General features: G+C 48.3%; 10 non-coding genes across 10 annotated transcripts; all 10 read right to left on the bottom strand.

Moving 5' to 3' along the window:
- Positions 1 to 712: 712 nt before the first annotated feature.
- On the bottom strand, positions 713 to 832 carry trnal-uaa (transfer RNA leucine (anticodon UAA)). The gene is made up of 2 exons: positions 795 to 832; positions 713 to 758 (listed from the first exon to the last, which is right to left on the bottom strand). It is a non-coding gene; the product is annotated as a tRNA-Leu (tRNA).
- A 1,891-nt stretch (positions 833 to 2,723) lies between these two features.
- trnal-uaa (transfer RNA leucine (anticodon UAA)) lies at positions 2,724 to 2,843 on the bottom strand. Its single transcript has 2 exons — positions 2,806 to 2,843; positions 2,724 to 2,769 (listed from the first exon to the last, which is right to left on the bottom strand). It is a non-coding gene; the product is annotated as a tRNA-Leu (tRNA).
- A 1,879-nt stretch (positions 2,844 to 4,722) lies between these two features.
- On the bottom strand, positions 4,723 to 4,842 carry trnal-uaa (transfer RNA leucine (anticodon UAA)). Its single transcript has 2 exons — positions 4,805 to 4,842; positions 4,723 to 4,768 (listed from the first exon to the last, which is right to left on the bottom strand). It is a non-coding gene; the product is annotated as a tRNA-Leu (tRNA).
- A 1,891-nt stretch (positions 4,843 to 6,733) lies between these two features.
- On the bottom strand, positions 6,734 to 6,853 carry trnal-uaa (transfer RNA leucine (anticodon UAA)). Its single transcript has 2 exons — positions 6,816 to 6,853; positions 6,734 to 6,779 (listed from the first exon to the last, which is right to left on the bottom strand). It is a non-coding gene; the product is annotated as a tRNA-Leu (tRNA).
- Positions 6,854 to 8,717: 1,864 nt separating this feature from the next.
- trnal-uaa (transfer RNA leucine (anticodon UAA)) lies at positions 8,718 to 8,837 on the bottom strand. Its single transcript has 2 exons — positions 8,800 to 8,837; positions 8,718 to 8,763 (listed from the first exon to the last, which is right to left on the bottom strand). It is a non-coding gene; the product is annotated as a tRNA-Leu (tRNA).
- A 1,876-nt stretch (positions 8,838 to 10,713) lies between these two features.
- On the bottom strand, positions 10,714 to 10,833 carry trnal-uaa (transfer RNA leucine (anticodon UAA)). The gene is made up of 2 exons: positions 10,796 to 10,833; positions 10,714 to 10,759 (listed from the first exon to the last, which is right to left on the bottom strand). It is a non-coding gene; the product is annotated as a tRNA-Leu (tRNA).
- Positions 10,834 to 12,690: 1,857 nt separating this feature from the next.
- trnal-uaa (transfer RNA leucine (anticodon UAA)) lies at positions 12,691 to 12,810 on the bottom strand. Its single transcript has 2 exons — positions 12,773 to 12,810; positions 12,691 to 12,736 (listed from the first exon to the last, which is right to left on the bottom strand). It is a non-coding gene; the product is annotated as a tRNA-Leu (tRNA).
- A 1,856-nt stretch (positions 12,811 to 14,666) lies between these two features.
- trnal-uaa (transfer RNA leucine (anticodon UAA)) lies at positions 14,667 to 14,786 on the bottom strand. Its single transcript has 2 exons — positions 14,749 to 14,786; positions 14,667 to 14,712 (listed from the first exon to the last, which is right to left on the bottom strand). It is a non-coding gene; the product is annotated as a tRNA-Leu (tRNA).
- A 1,870-nt stretch (positions 14,787 to 16,656) lies between these two features.
- On the bottom strand, positions 16,657 to 16,776 carry trnal-uaa (transfer RNA leucine (anticodon UAA)). Its single transcript has 2 exons — positions 16,739 to 16,776; positions 16,657 to 16,702 (listed from the first exon to the last, which is right to left on the bottom strand). It is a non-coding gene; the product is annotated as a tRNA-Leu (tRNA).
- Positions 16,777 to 18,637: 1,861 nt separating this feature from the next.
- trnal-uaa (transfer RNA leucine (anticodon UAA)) lies at positions 18,638 to 18,757 on the bottom strand. The gene is made up of 2 exons: positions 18,720 to 18,757; positions 18,638 to 18,683 (listed from the first exon to the last, which is right to left on the bottom strand). It is a non-coding gene; the product is annotated as a tRNA-Leu (tRNA).
- Positions 18,758 to 24,098: the final 5,341 nt, after the last annotated feature.

Here is a 24,098-nt window from a genome sequence, read left to right as displayed (position 1 = left end):
TAAGGCTTCCTCTCTCACGCGCTTACACACACTGTCTCTCACTCTCACATTCACACATTCACACAGACTTTCTCTCTCTCTCTCTCTCTCTCTCTCACACAGGCACAAACAAAATGAGGTCAGGAGCTGAGTGACCCTGGGGATCCCAAACTGGGTGTCGCTGAGCAGGTTATTGCTGAGCAGGTGCTGCTCGATAGCCCTGTTGGTGAGCCCTTCCATCACTTTTCCGAGGATTGGGAAGAGATAGACGGGAGTGGAATTGGCTGAGTTGGATTTGTCCTGCTTTTTATGTGCAGGACATACCTGGATAATTTGGCAGATGGCCAGGTAGATCCCAGTGTTGTCACTGTCCTGGGAGAACTTGGCTCGAGGAAGGGCATGTTGTGGAGCAGCAGCGTTCAGGAGCAGTGCCAGAATCTTGGCAGGGCCCATAGCCTTTGCAGTGTCCAGTGTCTTTGATGTGAGACGGAGTGAATGTAATTGTTTGAAGAATGGTGTGTGTGATGGTGGGGAGCACAGGAGGAGACTGAGGAAGATGATCCAGTGGGCACTTGCGTCTGAAGATTGTTGTAAATGCCTGAGCCTTATCTTTGAAACCGAGGGGTTGGACTCTTCCATGTTTGGGAAGGGGAGTGACTCCTCTCCAAGAAGATGTGAAATTTGGGGGGAGTGTGTGGGTGTGGGAAGGTTTGTTTGGGGAAAAAGGGAGACATGTCAGGAGTGGGATTTGAACCCACGCCCCTAGAAAGGGACCAGAATTCACAAGGCCAGATGCAGAGCAAGGACTAACACTCCTTAAGTCTGGCGCCTTAGACCACTCGGCCATCCTGACAGGATGGTGACGTCTGATCTCTTTCTCACTCTGCACAGTTAGTCACCTTGCCCTTGTGCAGACACAAAATACAATTCCGCATTTCTGCAGCTCCCTTGCATTCACACTCAACAACAAATCCCTCATATAGAGTCTGTCTCTCTCTCTCTCTCTCACTACACTCTCTCTCTCACACACACACACACACACACAACAATCTCTCTCACACACATACACAAATTGTCTCTCTCTTTCACACACACACTCACACTCTCAGTTTCTCTCACACACACAAATTCTCACTCCCTCTCTATCTCTCACGCACATTAACACATTCTCTCTCACATGAACAGACAAACACACACTCTCTATCATACACACTCTCAGTCTCTCACACACACTCACTCACACACACACACGCACACCCTTTCTCTCTTTCACACACACACTCTCTCACATGCGCACACAAACACACACTCTCTATCACACACACTCTCACTCTTTCTGTCTCACTCACACACAACCACACTCTCTCTCACAAAAATAAGACTCTCTCTCTCACGCACAAACACATTCTCTCTCTCTCTTTCACACACACACCGACATGCACTCACACTCACTCTCTCTCACACAGACAAACACCCTCTCTCACACACACAAAATCTCCCTCTCTCTCTCTCTCTCTCACACACACACACATTCTCTCTCTCTCTCACACATACACTCACTCTCTCACATGCACACACACACTCTCTCTCTCACACACACACTCAAACATACTCTCTCACACACATACAAATTCTCCCTCTCTCTGTCACACACATGCACGCTGACACACTCACTCTCTCTCTCACACACACACACACACACTCCCTCACACACACACACACTCTCCCTCATATACACACACTTTCGCTCTCTCTCTCACACACACAGTCTCTCCTCACACACACACTCTCTCTCTCTCACACACAGTCTCTCTCACACACAAACACACTCTCACACACATACAAATTCTCCCTCTCTCTCTGTCACACACATACATGCTCACACAATCATACACACACACACACTCTGTCTCTCGCAGACACAAACACCCACACACTCACTTTCTCAGACACACACACTCACACACACACACACACACACACACACACACACACACACACACACACACACACACTATAACTCTCACACACACACATAAAGGCTTCCTCTCTCACGCGCTTACACACACTGTCTCTCACTCTCACATTCACACACTCACACAGACTTTCTCTCTCTCTCTCTCTCTCACACAGGCACAAACAAAATGAGGTCAGGAGCTGAGTGACCCTGGGGGATCCCAAACTGGGTGTCGCTGAGCAGGTTATTGCTGAGCAGGTGCTGCTCGATAGCCCTGTTGGTGAGCCCTTCCATCACTTTTCCGAGGATTGGGAAGAGATAGACGGGAGTGGAATTGCTGATTTGGATTTGTCCTGCTTTTTATGTGCAGGACATACCTGGATAATTTGGCAGATGGCCAGGTAGATCCCAGTGTTGTCACTGTCCTGGGAGAACTTGGCTCGAGGAAGGGCATGTTGTGGAGCAGCAGCGTTCAGGAGCAGTGCCAGAATCTTGGCAGGGCCCATAGCCTTTGTAGTGTCCAGTGTCTTTTGATGTGAGACGGAGTGAATGTAATTGTTTGAAGAATGGTGTGCGTGATGGTGGGGAGCACAGGAGGAGACTGAGGAAGATGATCCAGTGGGCACTTGCGTCTGAAGATTGTTGTAAATGCCTGAGCCTTATCTTTGAAACCGAGGGGTTGGACTCTTCCATGTTTGGGAAGGGGGAGTGACTCCTCTCCAAGAAGATGTGAAATTTGGGGGAGTGTGTGGGTGTGGGAAGGTTTGTTTGGGGAAAAAGGGAGAAATGTCAGGAGTGGGATTTGAACCCACGCCCCTAGAAAGGGACCAGAATTCACAAGGCCAGATGCAGAGCAAGGACTAACACTCCTTAAGTCTGGCGCCTTAGACCACTCGGCCATCCTGACAGGATGGTGACGTCTGATCTCTTTCTCACTCTGCACAGTTAGTCACCTTGCCCTTGTGCAGACACAAAATACAATTCCGCATTTCTGCAGCTCCCTTGCATTCACACTCAACAACAATCCCTCATATAGAGTCTGTCTCTCTCTCTCTCTCACACACACTCTCTCTCACACACACACACACACACACAATCTCTCTCACACACATACACAAATTGTCTCTCTCTTTCACACACACACTCACACTCTCAGTTTCTCTCACACACACAAATTCTCACTCCCTCTCTATCTCTCACGCACATTAACACATTCTCTCTCACATGAACAGACAAACACACACTCTCTATCATACACACTCTCAGTCTCTCACACACACACTCACACACACACACGCACACCCTTTCTCTCTTTCACACACACACTCTCTCACATGCGCACACAAACACACACTCTCTATCACACACACTCTCACTCTTTCTGTCTCACTCACACACAACCACACTCTCTCACAAAAATAAGACTCTCTCTCACGCACAAACAAATTCTCTCTCTCTCTTTCACACACACACCGACATGCACTCACACTCACTCTCTCTCACACAGACAAACACCCTCTCTCACACACACAAAATCTCCCTCTCTCTCTCTCTCTCTCACACACACACACATTCTCTCTCTCTCTCTCACACATACACTCACTCTCTCACATGCACACACACACTCTCTCTCTCACACACACACTCAAACATACTCTCTCACACACATACAAATTCTCCCTCTCTCTGTCACACACATGCACGCTGACACACTCACTCTCTCTCTCACACACACACACACACACCTCCTCACACACACACACACTCTCCCTCATATACACACACTTTCGCTCTCTCTCTCACACACACAGTCTCTCCCTCACACACACACACTCTCTCTCTCACACACATTCTCTCTCACACACAAACACACTCTCACACACATACAAATTCTCCCTCTCTCTCTGTCACACACATACATGCTCACACAATCATACACCCACACACACTCTGTCTCTCGCAGACACAAACACCCACACACTCACTTTCTCAGACACACACACTCCACACACACACACACACACACACACACAACACACACACACACAGACATATATAACTCTCACACACACACATAAAGGCTTCCTCTCTCACGCGCTTACACACACTGTCTCTCACTCTCACATTCACACAATCACACAGACTTTCTCTCTCTCTCTCTCTCTCACACAGGCACAAACAAAATGAGGTCAGGAGCTGAGTGACCCTGGGGGATCCCAAACTGGGTGTCGCTGAGCAGGTTATTGCTGAGCAGGTGCTGCTCGATAGCCCTGTTGGTGAGCCCTTCCATCACTTTTCCGAGGATTGGGAAGAGATAGACGGGAGTGGAATTGGCTGATTTGGATTTGTCCTGCTTTTTATGTGCAGGACATACCTGGATAATTTGGCAGATGGCCAGGTAGATCCCAGTGTTGTCACTGTCCTGGGAGAACTTGGCTCGAGGAAGGGCATGTTGTGGAGCAGCAGCGTTCAGGAGCAGTGCCAGAATCTTGGCAGGGCCCATAGCCTTTGTAGTGTCCAGTGTCTTTTGATGTGAGACGGAGTGAATGTAATTGTTTGAAGAATGGTGTGCGTGATGGTGGGGAGCACAGGAGGAGACTGAGGAAGATGATCCAGTGGGCACTTGCGTCTGAAGATTGTTGTAAATGCCTGAGCCTTATCTTTGAAACCGAGGGGTTGGACTCTTCCATGTTTGGGAAGGGGGAGTGACTCCTCTCCAAGAAGATGTGAAATTTGGGGGGAGTGTGTGGGTGTGGGGAAGGTTTGTTTGGGGAAAATGGGAGACATGTCAGGAGTGGGATTTGAACCCACGCCCCTAGAAAGGGACCAGAATTCAGAAGGCCAGATGCAGAGCAAGGACTAACACTCCTTAAGTCTGGCACCTTAGACCACTCGGCCATCCTGACAGGATGGTGATTCCCGATCTCTTTCTCACTCTGCACAGTTAGTCACCTTGCCCTTGTGCAGACACAAAATACAATTCCGCATTTCTGCAGCTCCCTTGCATTCACACTCAACAACAATCCTCATATAGAGTCTGTCTCTCTCTCTCTCACACACTCTCTCTCTCACACACACACACACACACACACTCTCTCTCACACACATACACAAATTGTCTCTCTCTTTCACACACACACTCACACTCTCAGTTTCTCTCACACACACAAAATCTCCCTCTCTCTCTCTATCTCTCACACACATTAACACATTCTCTCTCACATGAACAAACACACACTCTCTATCATACACACTCTCAGTCTCTCACACACACACTCACACACACACACGCACACCCTTTCTCTCTTTCACACACACACTCTCTCACATGCGCACACAAACACACACTCTCTATCACACACACTCACTCTTTCTGTCTCACTCACACACAAACACACTCTCTCACAAAAATAAGACTCTCTCTCACGCACAAACAAATTCTCTCTCTCTCTTTCACACACACACCGACATGCACTCACACTCACTCTCTCTCACACAGACAAACACCCTCTCTCACACACACAAAATCTCCCTCTCTCTCTCTCTCTCTCTCACACACACACATTCTCTCTCTCTCTCACACATACACTCACTCTCTCACATGCACACACACACTCTCTCTCACACACACACACTCAAACATACTCTCTCACACACATACAAATTCTCCCTCTCTCTGTCACACACATGCATGCTGACACACTCACTCTCTCTCACACACACACACACACTCCCTCACACACACACACTCACACACTCTCCCACATATACACACACTTTCGCTCACTCTCTCACACACACAGTCTCTCCCTCACACACACACACTCTCTCTCTCACACACATTCTCTCTCACACACAAAACACACTCTCACACACATACAAATTCTCCCTCTCTCTCTGTCACACACATACATGCTCACACAATCATACACACACACACTCTCTGTCTCTCGCAGACACAAACACCCACACACACTCACTTTCTCAGACACACACACACACACACACACACACACACACACACACACACACTCACACACACACCACACACACACACATACATATACAACTCTCACACACACACATAAAGGCTTCCTCTCTCACGCGCTTACACACACTGTCTCTCACTCTCACATTCACACACTCACACAGATTTTCTCTCTCTCTCTCTCTCTCTCTCACACAGGCACAAACAAAATGAGGTCAGGAGCTGAGTGACCCTGGGGGATCCCAAACTGGGTGTCGCTGAGCAGGTTATTGCTGAGCAGGTGCTGCTCGATAGCCCTGTTGGTGAGCCCTTCCATCACTTTTCCGAGGATTGGGAAGAGATAGACGGGAGTGGAATTGGCTGATTTGGATTTGTCCTGCTTTTTATGTGCAGGACATACCTGGATAATTTGGCAGATGGCCAGGTAGATCCCAGTGTTGTCACTGTCCTGGGAGAACTTGGCTCGAGGAAGGGCATGTTGTGGAGCAGCAGCGTTCAGGAGCAGTGCCAGAATCTTGGCAGGGCCCATAGCCTTTGCAGTGTCCAGTGTCTTTTGATGTGAGACGGAGTGAATGTAATTGTTTGAAGAATGGTGTGTGTGATGGTGGGGAGCACAGGAGGAGACTGAGGAAGATGATCCAGTGGGCACTTGCGTCTGAAGATTGTTGTAAATGCCTGAGCCTTATCTTTGAAACCGAGGGGTTGGACTCTTCCATGTTTGGGAAGGGGAGTGACTCCTCTCCAAGAAGATGTGAAATTTGGGGGAGTGTGTGGGTGTGGGAAGGTTTGTTTGGGGAAAATGGGAGACATGTCAGGAGTGGGATTTGAACCCACGCCCCTAGAAAGGGACCAGAATTCACAAGGCCAGATGCAGAGCAAGGACTAACACTCCTTAAGTCGGGCGCCTTAGACCACTCGGCCATCCTGACAGGATGGTGATTCCTGATCTCTTTCTCACTCTGCACAGTTAGTCACCTTGCCCTTGTGCAGACACAAAATACAATTCCGCATTTCTGCAGCTCCCTTGCATTCACACTAAACAACAATCCCTCATATAGAGTCTGTCTCTCTCTCTCTCACACACTCTCTCTCCACACACACACACACCACACACACACACACAATCTCTCACACACACATACACAAATTGTCTCTCTCTTTCACACACACACTCACACTCTCAGTTTCTCTCACACACACAAATTCTCACTCCCTCGCTATCTCTCACGCACATTAACACATTCTCTCTCACATGAACCGACAAACACACACTCTCTATCATACACACTCTCACTCTCTCACACACACACTCACACACACACACGCACACCCTTTCTCTCTTTCACACACACACTCTCTCACATGCGCACACAAACACACACTCTCTATCACACACACTCTCACTCTTTCTGTCTCACTCACACACAAACACACTCTCTCACAAAAATAAGACTCTCTCTCACGCACAAACAAATTCTCTCTCTCTCTTTCACACACACACCGACATGCACTCACACTCACTCTCTCTCACACAGACAAACACACTCTCTCACACACACAAAATCTCCCTCTCTCTCTCTCTCTCTCTCACACACACACATTCTCTCTCTCTCTCACACATACACTCACTCTCTCACATGCACACACACACTCTCTCTCACACACACACACTCAAACATACTCTCTCACACACATACAAATTCTCCCTCTCTCTGTCACACACATGCATGCTGACACACTCACTCTCTCTCTCTCACACACACACACACTCCCTCACACACACACACTCACACACTCTCCCTCATATACACACACTTTCTCTCTCTCTCTCACACACACAGTCTCTCCCTCACACACACACACACTCTCTCTCACACACATTCTCTCTCACACACAAACACACTCTCACACACATACAAATTCTCCCTCTCTCTCTGTCACACACATACATGCTCACACACTCATACACACACACACTCTCTGTCTCTCGCAGACACAAACACCCACACACTCACTTTCTCAGACACACACACACACACACACACACACACAGACATATACAACTCTCACACACACACATAAAGGCTTCCTCTCTCACGCGCTTACACACACTGTCTCTCACTCTCACATTCACACACTCACACAGACTTCTCTCTCTCTCTCTCTCTCTGTCTCACACAGGCACAAACAAAATGAGGTCAGGAGCTGAGTGACCCTGGGGGATCCCAAACTGGGTGTCGCTGAGCAGGTTATTGCTGAGCAGGTGCTGCTCGATAGCCCTGTTGGTGAGCCCTTCCATCACTTTTCCGAGGATTGGGAAGAGATAGACGGGAGTGGAATTGGCTGATTTGGATTTGTCCTGCTTTTTATGTGCAGGACATACCTGGATAATTTGGCAGATGGCCAGGTAGATCCCAGTGTTGTCACTGTCCTGGGAGAACTTGGCTCGAGGAAGGGCATGTTGTGGAGCAGCAGCGTTCAGGAGCAGTGCCAGAATCTTGGCAGGGCCCATAGCCTTTGTAGTGTCCAGTGTCTTTGATGTGAGACGGAGTGAATGTAATTGTTTGAAGAATGGTGTGTGTGATGGTGGGGAGCACAGGAGGAGACTGAGGAAGATGATCCAGTGGGCACTTGCGTCTGAAGATTGTTGTAAATGCCTGAGCCTTATCTTTGAAACCGAGGGGTTGGACTCTTCCATGTTTGGGAAGGGGGAGTGACTCCTCTCCAAGAAGATGTGAAATTTGGGGGGAGTGTGTGGGTGTGGGAAGGTTTGTTTGGGGAAAATGGGAGAAATGTCAGGAGTGGGATTTGAACCCACGCCCCTAGAAAGGGACCAGAATTCACAAGGCCAGATGCAGAGAAAGGACTAACACTCCTTAAGTCTGGCGCCTTAGACCACTCGGCCATCCTGACAGGATGGTGATTCCTGATCTCTTTCTCACTCTGCACAGTTAGTCACCTTGCCCTTGTGCAGACACAAAATACAATTCCGCATTTCTGCAGCTCCCTTGCATTCACACTAAACAACAATCCCTCATATAGAGTCTGTCTCTCTCTCTCACACACACTCTCTCACACACACACTCTCTCTCACACACACACACACAATCTCTCTCACACACATACACAAATTGTCTCTCTCTTTCACACACACACTCACACTCTCAGTTTCTCTCACACACACAAATTCTCACTCCCTCTCTATCTCTCACGCACATTAACACATTCTCTCTCACATGAACAGACAAACACACACTCTCTATACACACTCTCAGTCTCTCACACACACACTCACACACACACACGCACACCCTTTCTCTCTTTCACACACACACTCTCTCACATGCGCACACAAACACACACTCTCTATCACACACACTCTCACTCTTTCTGTCTCACTCACACACAAACACACTCTCTCACAAAAATAAGACTCTCTCTCATGCACAAACAAATTCTCTCTCTCTCTCACACACACACCGACATGCACTCACACTCACTCTCTCTCTCACACAGACAAACACACTCTCTCACACACACAAAATCTCCCTCTCTCTCTCTCTCTCTCACACACACACACATTCTCTCTCTCTCTCACACATACACTCACTCTCTCACATGCACACACACACTCTCTCTCACACACACACACTCAAACATACTCTCTCACACACATACAAATTCTCCCTCTCTCTGTCACACACATGCATGCTGACACACTCACTCTCTCTCTCTCACACACACACACACTCCCTCACACACACACACTCACACACTCTCCCTCATATACACGCACTTTCTCTCTCTCTCTCACACACACAGTCTCTCCCTCACACACACACACTCTCTCTCTCACACACATTCTCTCTCACACACAAACACACTCTCACACACATACAAATTCTCCCTCTCTCTCTGTCACACACATACATGCTCACACAATCATACACACACACACACTCTGTCTCTCGCAGACACAAACACCCACACACTCACTTTCTCAGACACACACACTCCACCCACACAAACACACACACACACACACACACACAGACATATACAACTCTCACACACACACATAAAGGCTTCCTCTCTCACGCGCTTACACACACTGTCTCTCACTCTCACATTCACACACTCACACAGACTTTCTCTCTCTCTCTCTCTCTCACACAGGCACAAACAAAATGAGGTCAGGAGCTGAGTGACCCTGGGGGATCCCAAACTGGGTGTCGCTGAGCAGGTTATTGCTGAGCAGGTGCTGCTCGATAGCCCTGTTGGTGAGCCCTTCCATCACTTTTCCGAGGATTGGGAAGAGATAGACGGGAGTGGAATTTGCTGATTTGGATTTGTCCTGCTTTTTATGTGCAGGACATACCTGGATAATTTGGCAGATGGCCAGGTAGATCCCAGTGTTGTCACTGTCCTGGGAGAACTTGGCTCGAGGAAGGGCATGTTGTGGAGCAGCAGCGTTCAGGAGCAGTGCCAGAATCTTGGCAGGGCCCATAGCCTTTGTAGTGTCCAGTGTCTTTTGATGTGAGACGGAGTGAATGTAATTGTTTGAAGAATGGTGTGTGTGATGGTGGGGAGCACAGGAGGAGACTGAGGAAGATGATCCAGTGGGCACTTGCGTCTGAAGATTGTTGTAAATGCCTGAGCCTTATCTTTGAAACCGAGGGGTTGGACTCTTCCATGTTTGGGAAGGGGGAGTGACTCCTCTCCAAGAAGATGTGAAATTTGGGGGGAGTGTGTGGGTGTGGGAAGGTTTGTTTGGGGAAAATGGGAGAAATGTCAGGAGTGGGATTTGAACCCACGCCCCTAGAAAGGGACCAGAATTCACAAGGCCAGATGCAGAGCAAAGACTAACACTCCTTAAGTCTGGCGCCTTAGACCACTCGGCCATCCTGACAGGATGGTGACTTCTCATCTCTTTCTCACTCTGCACAGTTAGTCACCTTGCCCTTGTGCAGACACAAAATACAATTCCGCATTTCTGCAGCTCCCTTGCATTCACACTCAACAACAATCCCTCATATAGAGTCTGTCTCTCTCTCTCTCACACACTCTCTCTCACACACACACACACACACACACAATCTCTCTCACACACATACACAAATTGTCTCTCTCTTTCACACACACACTCACACTCTCAGTTTCTCTCACACACACAAATTCTCACTCCCTCGCTATCTCTCACGCACATTAACACATTCTCTCTCACATGAACAGACAAACACACACTCTCTATCATACACACTCTCAGTCTCTCACACACACACTCACACACACACACGCACACCCTGTCTCTCTTTCACACGCACACTCTCTCACATGCGCACACAAACACACACTCTCTATCACACACACTCTCACTCTTTCTGTCTCACTCACACACAAACACACTCTCTCACAAAAATAAGACTCTCTCTCACGCACAAACAAATTCTCTCTCTCTCTTTCACACACACACCGACATGCACTCACACTCACTCTCTCTCACACAGACAAACACACTCTCTCACACACACAAAATCTCCCTCTCTCTCTCTCTCTCTCACACACACACATTCTCTCTCTCTCTCACACATACACTCACTCTCTCACATGCACACACACACTCTCTCTCACACACACACACTCAAACATACTCTCTCACACACATACAAATTCTCCCTCTCTCTGTCACACACATGCATGCTGACACACTCACTCTCTCTCTCACACACACACACTCACTCTCACACACACACACTCACACACTCTCCCTCATATACACACACTTTCGCTCTCTCTCTCACACACACAGTCTCTCCCTCACACACACACACTCTCTCTCTCACACACATTCTCTCTCACACACAAACACACTCTCACACACATACAAATTCTCCCTCTCTCTCTGTCACACACATACATGCTCACACAATCATACACACACACACTCTCTGTCTCTCGCAGACACAAACACCCACACACTCACTTTCTCAGACACACACACACACACACACACACACACACACACACACAGACATATACAACTCTCACACACACACATAAAGGCTTCCTCTCTCACGCGCTTACACACACTGTCTCTCACTCTCACATTCACACACTCACACAGACTTTCTCTCTCTCTCTCTCTCTCACACAGGCACAAACAAAATGAGGTCAGGAGCTGAGTGACCCTGGGGGATCCCAAACTGGGTGTCGCTGAGCAGGTTATTGCTGAGCAGGTGCTGCTCGATAGCCCTGTTGGTGAGCCCTTCCATCACTTTTCCGAGGATTGGGAAGAGATAGACGGGAGTGGAATTGCTGATTTGGATTTGTCCTGCTTTTTATGTGCAGGACATACCTGGATAATTTGGCAGATGGCCAGGTAGATCCCAGTGTTGTCACTGTCCTGGGAGAACTTGGCTCGAGGAAGGGCATGTTGTGGAGCAGCAGCGTTCAGGAGCAGTGCCAGAATCTTGGCAGGGCCCATAGCCTTTGTAGTGTCCAGTGTCTTTTGATGTGAGACGGAGTGAATGTAATTGTTTGAAGAATGGTGTGCGTGATGGTGGGGAGCACAGGAGGAGACTGAGGAAGATGATCCAGTGGGCACTTGCGTCTGAAGATTGTTGTAAATGCCTGAGCCTTATCTTTGAAACCGAGGGGTTGGACTCTTCCATGTTTGGGAAGGGGGAGTGACTCCTCTCCAAGAAGATGTGAAATTTGGGGGGAGTGTGTGGGTGTGGGAAGGTTTGTTTGGGGAAAAAGGGAGAAATGTCAGGAGTGGGATTTGAACCCACGCCCCTAGAAAGGGACCAGAATTCACAAGGCCAGATGCAGAGCAAGGACTAACACTCCTTAAGTCTGGCGCCTTAGACCACTCGGCCATCCTGACAGGATGGTGACTTCCGATCTCTTTCTCACTCTGCACAGTTAGTCACCTTGCCCTTGTGCAGACACAAAATACAATTCCGCATTTCTGCAGCTCCCTTGCATTCACACTCAACAACAATCCCTCATATAGAGTCTGTCTCTCTCTCTCTCACACACTCTCTCTCACACACACACACACACACACAATCTCTCTCACACACATACACAAATTGTCTCTCTCTTTCACACACACACTCACACTCTCAGTTTCTCTCACACACACAAATTCTCACTCCCTCGCTATCTCTCACGCACATTAACACATTCTCTCTCACATGAACAGACAAACACACACTCTCTATCATACACACTCTCAGTCTCTCACACACACACTCACACACACACACGCACACCCTTTCTCTCTTTCACACACACACTCTCTCACATGCGCACACAAACACACACTCTCTATCACACACACTCTCACTCTTTCTGTCTCACTCACACACAAACACACTCTCTCACAAAAATAAGACTCTCTCTCACGCACAAACAAATTCTCTCTCTCTCTTTCACACACACACCGACATGCACTCACACTCACTCTCTCTCACACAGACAAACACCCTCTCTCACACACACAAAATCTCCCTCTCTCTCTCTCTCTCTCACACACACACACATTCTCTCTCTCTCTCACACATACACTCACTCTCTCACATGCACACACACACTCTCTCTCACACACACACACTCAAACATACTCTCTCACACACATACAAATTCTCCCTCTCTCTGTCACACACATGCATGCTGACACACTCACTCTCTCTCTCACACACACACACACTCCCTCACACACACACACTCACACACTCTCCCTCATATACACACACTTTCGCTCACTCTCTCACACACACAGTCTCTCCCTCACACACACACACTCTCTCTCTCACACACATTCTCTCTCACACACAAACACACTCTCACACACATACAAATTCTCCCTCTCTCTCTGTCACACACATACATGCTCACACAATCATACACCCACACACTCTCTGTCTCTCGCAGACACAAACACCCACACACTCACTTTCTCAGACACACACACACACACACACACACACACACACACACAGACATATATAACTCTCACACGCACACATAATGGCTTCCTCTCTCACGCGCTTACACACACTGTCTCTCACTCTCACATTCACACACTCACACAGACTTTCTCTCTCTCTCTCTCTCTCTCACACAGGCACAAACAAAATGAGGTCAGGAGCTGAGTGACCCTGGGGGATCCCAAACTGGGTGTCGCTGAACAGGTTATTGCTGAGCAGGTGCTGCTCGATAGCCCTGTTGGTGATCCCTTCCATCACTTTTCCGAGGATTGGGAAGAGATAGACGGGAGTGGAATTGCTGATTTGGATTTGTCCTGCTTTTTATGTGCAGGACATACCTGGATAATTTGGCAGATGGCCAGGTAGATCCCAGTGTTGTCACTGTCCTGGGAGAACTTGGCTCGAGGAAGGGCATGTTGTGGAGCAGCAGCGTTCAGGAGCAGTGCCAGAATCTTGGCAGGGCCCATAGCCTTTGTAGTGTCCAGTGTCTCTTGATGTGAGACGGAGTGAATGTAATTGTTTGAAGAATGGTGTGCGTGATGGTGGGGAGCACAGGAGGAGACTGAGGAAGATGATCCAGTGGGCACTTGCGTCTGAAGATTGTTGTAAATGCCTGAGCCTTATCTTTGAAACCGAGGGGTTGGACTCTTCCATGTTTGGGAAGGGGGAGTGACTCCTCTCCAAGAAGATGTGAAATTTGGGGGAGTGTGTGGGTGTGGGAAGGTTTGTTTGGGGAAAATGGGAGAAATGTCAGGAGTGGGATTTGAACCCACGCCCCTAGAAAGGGACCAGAATTCACAAGGCCAAAGGCAGAGCAAGGACTAGCACTCGTTAAGTCCGGCGCCTTAGACCACTCGGCCATCCTGACAGGATGGTGATTCCCGATCTCTTTCTCACTCTGCACAGTTAGTCACCTTGCCCTTGTGCAGACACAAAATACAATTCCGCATTTCTGCAGCTCCCTTGCATTCACACTCAACAACAATCCCTCATATAGACTCTGTCTCTCTCTCACACACTCTCTCTCTCTCACACACACACACACACACAATCTCTCTCACACACATACACAAATTGTCTCTCTCTTTCACACACACACTCACACTCTCAGTTTCTCTCACACACACAAATTCTCACTCCCTCTCTATCTCTCACGCACATTAACACATTCTCTCTCACATGAACAGACAAACACACACTCTCTATCATACACACTCTCAGTCTCTCACACACACACTCACACACACACACGCACACCCTTTCTCTCTTTCACACACACACTCTCTCACATGCGCACACAAACACACACTCTCTATCACACACACTCTCACTCTTTCTGTCTCACTCACACACAAACACACTCTCTCACAAAAATAAGACTCTCTCTCATGCACAAACAAATTCTCTCTCTCTCTCACACACACACCGACATGCACTCACACTCACTCTCTCTCACACAGACAAACACACTCTCTCACACACACAAAATCTCCCTCTCTCTCTCTCTCTCTCACACACACACACATTCTCTCTCTCTCTCACACATACACTCACTCTCTCACATGCACACACACACTCTCTCTCACACACACACACTCAAACATACTCTCTCACACACATACAAATTCTCCCTCTCTCTGTCACACACATGCATGCTGACACACTCACTCTCTCTCTCTCACACACACACACACTCCCTCACACACACACACTCACACACTCTCCCTCATATACACACACTTTCTCTCTCTCTCTCACACACACAGTCTCTCCCTCACACACACACACTCTCTCTCTCACACACATTCTCTCTCACACACAAACACACTCTCACACACATACAAATTCTCCCTCTCTCTCTGTCACACACATACATGCTCACACAATCATACACACACACACACTCTGTCTCTCGCAGACACAAACACCCACACACTCACTTTCTCAGACACACACACTCCACCCACACAAACACACACACACACACACACACACACAGACATATACAACTCTCACACACACACATAAAGGCTTCCTCTCTCACGCGCTTACACACACTGTCTCTCACTCTCACATTCACACACTCACACAGACTTTCTCTCTCTCTCTCTCTCTCTCTCACACAGGCACAAACAAAATGAGGTCAGGAGCTGAGTGACCCTGGGGGATCCCAAACTGGGTGTCGCTGAGCAGGTTATTGCTGAGCAGGTGCTGCTCGATAGCCCTGTTGGTGAGCCCTTCCATCACTTTTCCGAGGATTGGGAAGAGATAGACGGGAGTGGAATTGCTGATTTGGATTTGTCCTGCTTTTTATGTGCAGGACATACCTGGATAATTTGGCAGATGGCCAGGTAGATCCCAGTGTTGTCACTGTCCTGGGAGAACTTGGCTCGAGGAAGGGCATGTTGTGGAGCAGCAGCGTTCAGGAGCAGTGCCAGAATCTTGGCAGGGCCCATAGCCTTTGTAGTGTCCAGTGTCTTTTGATGTGAGACGGAGTGAATGTAATTGTTTGAAGAATGGTGTGCGTGATGGTGGGGAGCACAGGAGGAGACTGAGGAAGATGATCCAGTGGGCACTTGCGTCTGAAGATTGTTGTAAATGCCTGAGCCTTATCTTTGAAACCGAGGGGTTGGACTCTTCCATGTTTGGGAAGGGGGAGTGACTCCTCTCCAAGAAGATGTGAAATTTGGGGGGAGTGTGTGGGTGTGGGAAGGTTTGTTTGGGGAAAAAGGGAGAAATGTCAGGAGTGGGATTTGAACCCACGCCCCTAGAAAGGGACCAGAATTCACAAGGCCAGATGCAGAGCAAAGACTAACACTCCTTAAGTCTGGCGCCTTAGACCACTCGGCCATCCTGACAGGATGGTGACTTCTCATCTCTTTCTCACTCTGCACAGTTAGTCACCTTGCCCTTGTGCAGACACAAAATACAATTCCGCATTTCTGCAGCTCCCTTGCATTCACACTCAACAACAATCCCTCATATAGAGTCTGTCTCTCTCTCTCTCACACACTCTCTCTCACACACACACACACACACACACAATCTCTCTCACACACATACACAAATTGTCTCTCTCTTTCACACACACACTCACACTCTCAGTTTCTCTCACACACACAAATTCTCACTCCCTCGCTATCTCTCACGCACATTAACACATTCTCTCTCACATGAACAGACAAACACACACTCTCTATCATACACACTCTCAGTCTCTCACACACACACTCACACACACACACGCACACCCTTTCTCTCTTTCACACGCACACTCTCTCACATGCGCACACAAACACACACTCTCTATCACACACACTCTCACTCTTTCTGTCTCACTCACACACAAACACACTCTCTCACAAAAATAAGACTCTCTCTCACGCACAAACAAATTCTCTCTCTCTCTTTCACACACACACCGACATGCACTCACACTCACTCTCTCTCACACAGACAAACACACTCTCTCACACACACAAAATCTCCCTCTCTCTCTCTCTCTCTCACACACACACACATTCTCTCTCTCTCTCACACATACACTCACTCTCTCACATGCACACACACACTCTCTCTCACACACACACACTCAAACATACTCTCTCACACACATACAAATTCTCCCTCTCTCTGTCACACACATGCATGCTGACACACTCACTCTCTCTCTCACACACACACACTCCACTCCCACACACACACACTCACACACTCTCCCTCATATACACACACTTTCGCTCTCTCTCTCACACACACAGTCTCTCCCTCACACACACACACTCTCTCTCTCACACACATTCTCTCTCACACACAAACACACTCTCACACACATACAAATTCTCCCTCTCTCTCTGTCACACACATACATGCTCACACAATCATACACACACACACTCTCTGTCTCTCGCAGACACAAACACCCACACACTCACTTTCTCAGACACACACACACACACACACACACACACACACACAGACATATACAACTCTCACACGCACACATAATGGCTTCCTCTCTCACGCGCTTACACACACTGTCTCTCACTCTCACATTCACACACTCACACAGACTTTCTCTCTCTCTCTCTCTCTCTCTCTCACACAGGCACAAACAAAATGAGGTCAGGAGCTGAGTGACCCTGGGGGATCCCAAACTGGGTGTCGCTGAACAGGTTATTGCTGAGCAGGTGCTGCTCGATAGCCCTGTTGGTGAGCCCTTCCATCACTTTTCCGAGGATTGGGAAGAGATAGACGGGAGTGGAATTGCTGAGTTGGATTTGTCCTGCTTTTTATGTGCAGGACATACCTGGATAATTTGGCAGATGGCCAGGTAGATCCCAGTGTTGTCACTGTCCTGGGAGAACTTGGCTCGAGGAAGGGCATGTTGTGGAGCAGCAGCGTTCAGGAGCAGTGCCAGAATCTTGGCAGGGCCCATAGCCTTTGTAGTGTCCAGTGTCTCTTGATGTGAGACGGAGTGAATGTAATTGTTTGAAGAATGGTGTGCGTGATGGTGGGGAGCACAGGAGGAGACTGAGGAAGATGATCCAGTGGGCACTTGCGTCTGAAGATTGTTGTAAATGCCTGAGCCTTATCTTTGAAACCGAGGGGTTGGACTCTTCCATGTTTGGGAAGGGGGAGTGACTCCTCTCCAAGAAGATGTGAAATTTGGGGGAGTGTGTGGGTGTGGGAAGGTTTGTTTGGGGAAAATGGGAGAAATGTCAGGAGTGGGATTTGAACCCACGCCCCTAGAAAGGGACCAGAATTCACAAGGCCAAAGGCAGAGCAAGGACTAGCACTCGTTAAGTCCGGCGCCTTAGACCACTCGGCCATACTGACAGGATGGTGATTCCTGATCTCGTTCTCACTCTGCACAGTTAGTCACCTTGCCCTTGTGCAGACACAAAATACAATTCCGCATTTCTGCAGCTCCCTTGCATTTACACTAAACAACAATCCCTCATATAGACTCTGTCTCTCTCTCACACACACTCTCTCTCACACACACACACACACAATCTCTCTCACACACATACACAAATTGTCTCTCTCTTTCACACACACACTCACACTCTCAGTTTCTCTCACACACACAAATTCTCACTCCCTCTCTATCTCTCACGCACATTAACACATTCTCTCTCACATGAACCGACAAACACACACTCTCTATCATACACACTCTCAGTCTCTCACACACACACTCACACACACACACGCACACCCTTTCTCTCTTTCACACACACACTCTCTCACATGCGCACACAAACACACACTCTCTATCACACACACTCTCACTCTTTCTGTCTCACTCACACACAAACACACTCTCTCACAAAAATAAGACTCTCTCTCACGCACAAACAAATTCTCTCTCTCTCTTTCACACACACACCGACATGCACTCACACTCACTCTCTCTCACACAGACAAACACACTCTCTCACACACACAAAATCTCCCTCTCTCTCTCTCTCTCTCACACACACACACATTCTCTCTCTCTCTCACACATACACTCACTCTCTCACATGCACACACACACTCTCTCTCACACACACACACTCAAACATACTCTCTCACACACATACAAATTCTCCCTCTCTCTGTCACACACATGCATGCTGACACACTCACTCTCTCTCTCACACACACACACACACACACTCCCTCACACACACACACTCACACACTCTCCCTCATATACACACACTTTCGCTCACTCTCTCACACACACAGTCTCTCCCTCACACACACACACTCTCTCTCTCACACACATTCTCTCTCACACACAAACACACTCTCACACACATACAAATTCTCCCTCTCTCTCTGTCACACACATACATGCTCACACAATCATACACACACACACTCTCTGTCTCTCGCAGACACAAACACCCACACACTCACTTTCTCAGACACACACACACACACACACACACACACACAGACACACACACACACTCTCACACACACACATAAAGGCTTCCTCTCTCACGCGCTTACACACACTGTCTCTCACTCTCACATTCACACACTCACACAGACTTTCTCTCTCTCTCTCTCTCTCACACAGGCACAAACAAAATGAGGTCAGGAGCTGAGTGACCCTGGGGGATCCCAAACTGGGTGTCGCTGAGCAGGTTATTGCTGAGCAGGTGCTGCTCGATAGCCCTGTTGGTGAGCCCTTCCATCACTTTTCCGAGGATTGGGAAGAGATAGACGGGAGTGGAATTTGCTGATTTGGATTTGTCCTGCTTTTTATGTGCAGGACATACCTGGATAATTTGGCAGATGGCCAGGTAGATCCCAGTGTTGTCACTGTCCTGGGAGAACTTGGCTCGAGGAAGGGCATGTTGTGGAGCAGCAGCGTTCAGGAGCAGTGCCAGAATCTTGGCAGGGCCCATAGCCTTTGCAGTGTCCAGTGTCTTTTGATGTGAGACGGAGTGAATGTAATTGTTTGAAGAATGGTGTGCGTGATGGTGGGGAGCACAGGAGGATGATCCAGTGGGCACTTGCGTCTGAAGATTGTTGTAAATGCCTGAGCCTTATCTTTGAAACCGAGGGGTTGGACTCTTCCATGTTTGGGAAGGGGGAGTGACTCCTCTCCAAGAAGATGTGAAATTTGGGGGGAGTGTGTGGGTGTGGGAAGGTTTGTTTGGGGAAAATGGGAGAAATGTCAGGAGTGGGATTTGAACCCACGCCCCTAGAAAGGGACCAGAATTCACAAGGCCAGATGCAGAGCAAGGACTAACACTCCTTAAGTCGGGCACCTTAGACCACGCGGCCATCCTGACAGGATGGTGATGCCCACTCTCTTTCTCACTCTGCACAGTTAGTCACCTTGCCCTTGTGCAGACACAAAATACAATTCCGCATTTCTGCAGCTCCCTTGCATTCACACTCAACAACAATCCCTCATATAGAGTCTGTCTCTCTCTCTCTCACACACTCTCTCTCTCACACACACACACACACACAATCTCTCTCACACACATACACAAATTGTCTCTCTCTTTCACACACACACTCACACTCTCAGTTTCTCTCACACACACAAATTCTCACTCCCTCTCTATCTCTCACGCACATTAACACATTCTCTCTCACATGAACAGACAAACACACACTCTCTATCATACACACTCTCAGTCTCTCACACACACACTCACACACACACACGCACACCCTTTCTCTCTTTCACACACACACTCCCTCACATGCGCACACAAACACACACTCTCTATCACACACACTCTCACTCTTTCTGTCTCACTCACACACAAACACACTCTCTCACAAAAATAAGACTCTCTCTCACGCACAAACAAATTCTCTCTCTCTCTTTCACACACACACCGACATGCACTCACACTCACTCTCTCTCACACAGACAAACACACTCTCTCACACACACAAAATCTCCCTCTCTCTCTCTCTCACACACACACACATTCTCTCTCTCTCTCACACATACACTCACTCTCTCACATGCACACACACACTCTCTCTCACACACACACACTCAAACATACTCTCTCACACACATACAAATTCTCCCTCTCTCTGTCACACACATGCATGCTGACACACTCACTCTCTCTCTCACACACACACACACACACTCCCTCACACACACACACTCACACACTCTCCCTCATATACACACACTTTCGCTCTCTCTCTCACACACACAGTCTCTCCCTCACACACACACACTCTCTCTCTCACACACATTCTCTCTCACACACAAACACACTCTCACACACATACAAATTCTCCCTCTCTCTCTGTCACACACATACATGCTCACACAATCATACACACACACACTCTCTGTCTCTCGCAGACACAAACACCCACACACTCACTTTCTCAGACACACACACACACACACACACACACACATGACATATACAACTCTCACACACACACATAAAGGCTTCCTCTCTCACGCGCTTACACACACTGTCTCTCACTCTCACATTCACACACTCACACAGACTTTCTCTCTCTCTCTCTCTCTCACACAGGCACAAACAAAATGAGGTCAGGAGCTGAGTGACCCTGGGGGATCCCAAACTGGGTGTCGCTGAGCAGGTTATTGCTGAGCAGGTGCTGCTCGATAGCCCTGTTGGTGAGCCCTTCCATCACTTTTCCGAGGATTGGGAAGAGATAGACGGGAGTGGAATTGCTGATTTGGATTTGTCCTGCTTTTTATGTGCAGGACATACCTGGATAATTTGGCAGATGGCCAGGTAGATCCCAGTGTTGTCACTGTCCTGGGAGAACTTGGCTCGAGGAAGGGCATGTTGTGGAGCAGCAGCGTTCAGGAGCAGTGCCAGAATCTTGGCAGGGCCCATAGCCTTTGCAGTGTCCAGTGTCTCTTGATGTGAGACGGAGTGAATGTAATTGTTTGAAGAATGGTGTGTGTGATGGTGGGGAGCACAGGAGGAGACTGAGGAAGATGATCCAGTGGGCACTTGCGTCTGAAGATTGTTGTAAATGCCTGAGCCTTATCTTTGAAACCGAGGGGTTGGACTCTTCCATGTTTGGGAAGGGGGAGTGACTCCTCTCCAAGAAGATGTGAAATTTGGGGGGAGTGTGTGGGTGTGGGAAGGTTTGTTTGGGGAAAATGGGAGAAATGTCAGGAGTGGGATTTGAACCCACGCCCCTAGAAAGGGACCAGAATTCACAAGGCCAGATGCAGAGCAAGGACTAACACTCCTTAAGTCGGGCACCTTAGACCACGCGGCCATCCTGACAGGATGGTGATGCCCACTCTCTTTCTCACTCTGCACAGTTAGTCACCTTGCCCTTGTGCAGACACAAAATACAATTCCGCATTTCTGCAGCTCCCTTGCATTCACACTCAACAACAATCCCTCATATAGAGTCTGTCTCTCTCTCTCTCACACACTCTCTCTCTCACACACACACACACACACAATCTCTCTCACACACATACACAAATTGTCTCTCTCTTTCACACACACACTCACACTCTCAGTTTCTCTCACACACACAAATTCTCACTCCCTCTCTATCTCTCACGCACATTAACACATTCTCTCTCACATGAACAGACAAACACACACTCTCTATCATACACACTCTCAGTCTCTCACACACACACTCACACACACACACGCACACCCTTTCTCTCTTTCACACACACACTCTCTCACATGCGCACACAAACACACACTCTCTATCACACACACTCTCACTCTTTCTGTCTCACTCACACACAAACACACTCTCTCACAAAAATAAGACTCTCTCTCACGCACAAACAAATTCTCTCTCTCTCTTTCACACACACACCGACATGCACTCACACTCACTCTCTCTCACACAGACAAACACACTCTCTCACACACACAAAATCTCCCTCTCTCTCTCTCTCTCTCACACACACACACATTCTCTCTCTCTCTCACACATACACTCACTCTCTCACATGCACACACACACTCTCTCTCACACACACACACTCAAACATACTCTCTCACACACATACAAATTCTCCCTCTCTCTGTCACACACATGCATGCTGACACACTCACTCTCTCTCTCACACACACACACACACACTCCCTCACACACACACACTCACACACTCTCCCTCATATACACACACTTTCGCTCTCTCTCTCACACACACAGTCTCTCCCTCACACACACACACTCTCTCTCTCACACACATTCTCTCTCACACACAAACACACTCTCACACACATACAAATTCTCCCTCTCTCTCTGTCACACACATACATGCTCACACAATCATACACACACACACTCTCTGTCTCTCGCAGACACAAACACCCACACACTCACTTTCTCACACACACACACACACACACACACACACACACATGACATATACAACTCTCACACACACACATAAAGGCTTCCTCTCTCACGCGCTTACACACACTGTCTCTCACTCTCACATTCACACACTCACACAGACTTTCTCTCTCTCTCTCTCTCTCACACAGGCACAAACAAAATGAGGTCAGGAGCTGAGTGACCCTGGGGGATCCCAAACTGGGTGTCGCTGAGCAGGTTATTGCTGAGCAGGTGCTGCTCGATAGCCCTGTTGGTGAGCCCTTCCATCACTTTTCCGAGGATTGGGAAGAGATAGACGGGAGTGGAATTTGCTGATTTG

The sequence above is a fragment of the Hemiscyllium ocellatum genome, chromosome 24 (assembly GCF_020745735.1).
Source record: "Hemiscyllium ocellatum isolate sHemOce1 chromosome 24, sHemOce1.pat.X.cur, whole genome shotgun sequence".
Classification (NCBI taxonomy): domain Eukaryota; kingdom Metazoa; phylum Chordata; class Chondrichthyes; order Orectolobiformes; family Hemiscylliidae; genus Hemiscyllium; species Hemiscyllium ocellatum.
The sequence above is the reverse complement of the archived record's forward strand: the minus strand, read 5'-3'. Positions and strand labels throughout refer to the sequence as shown.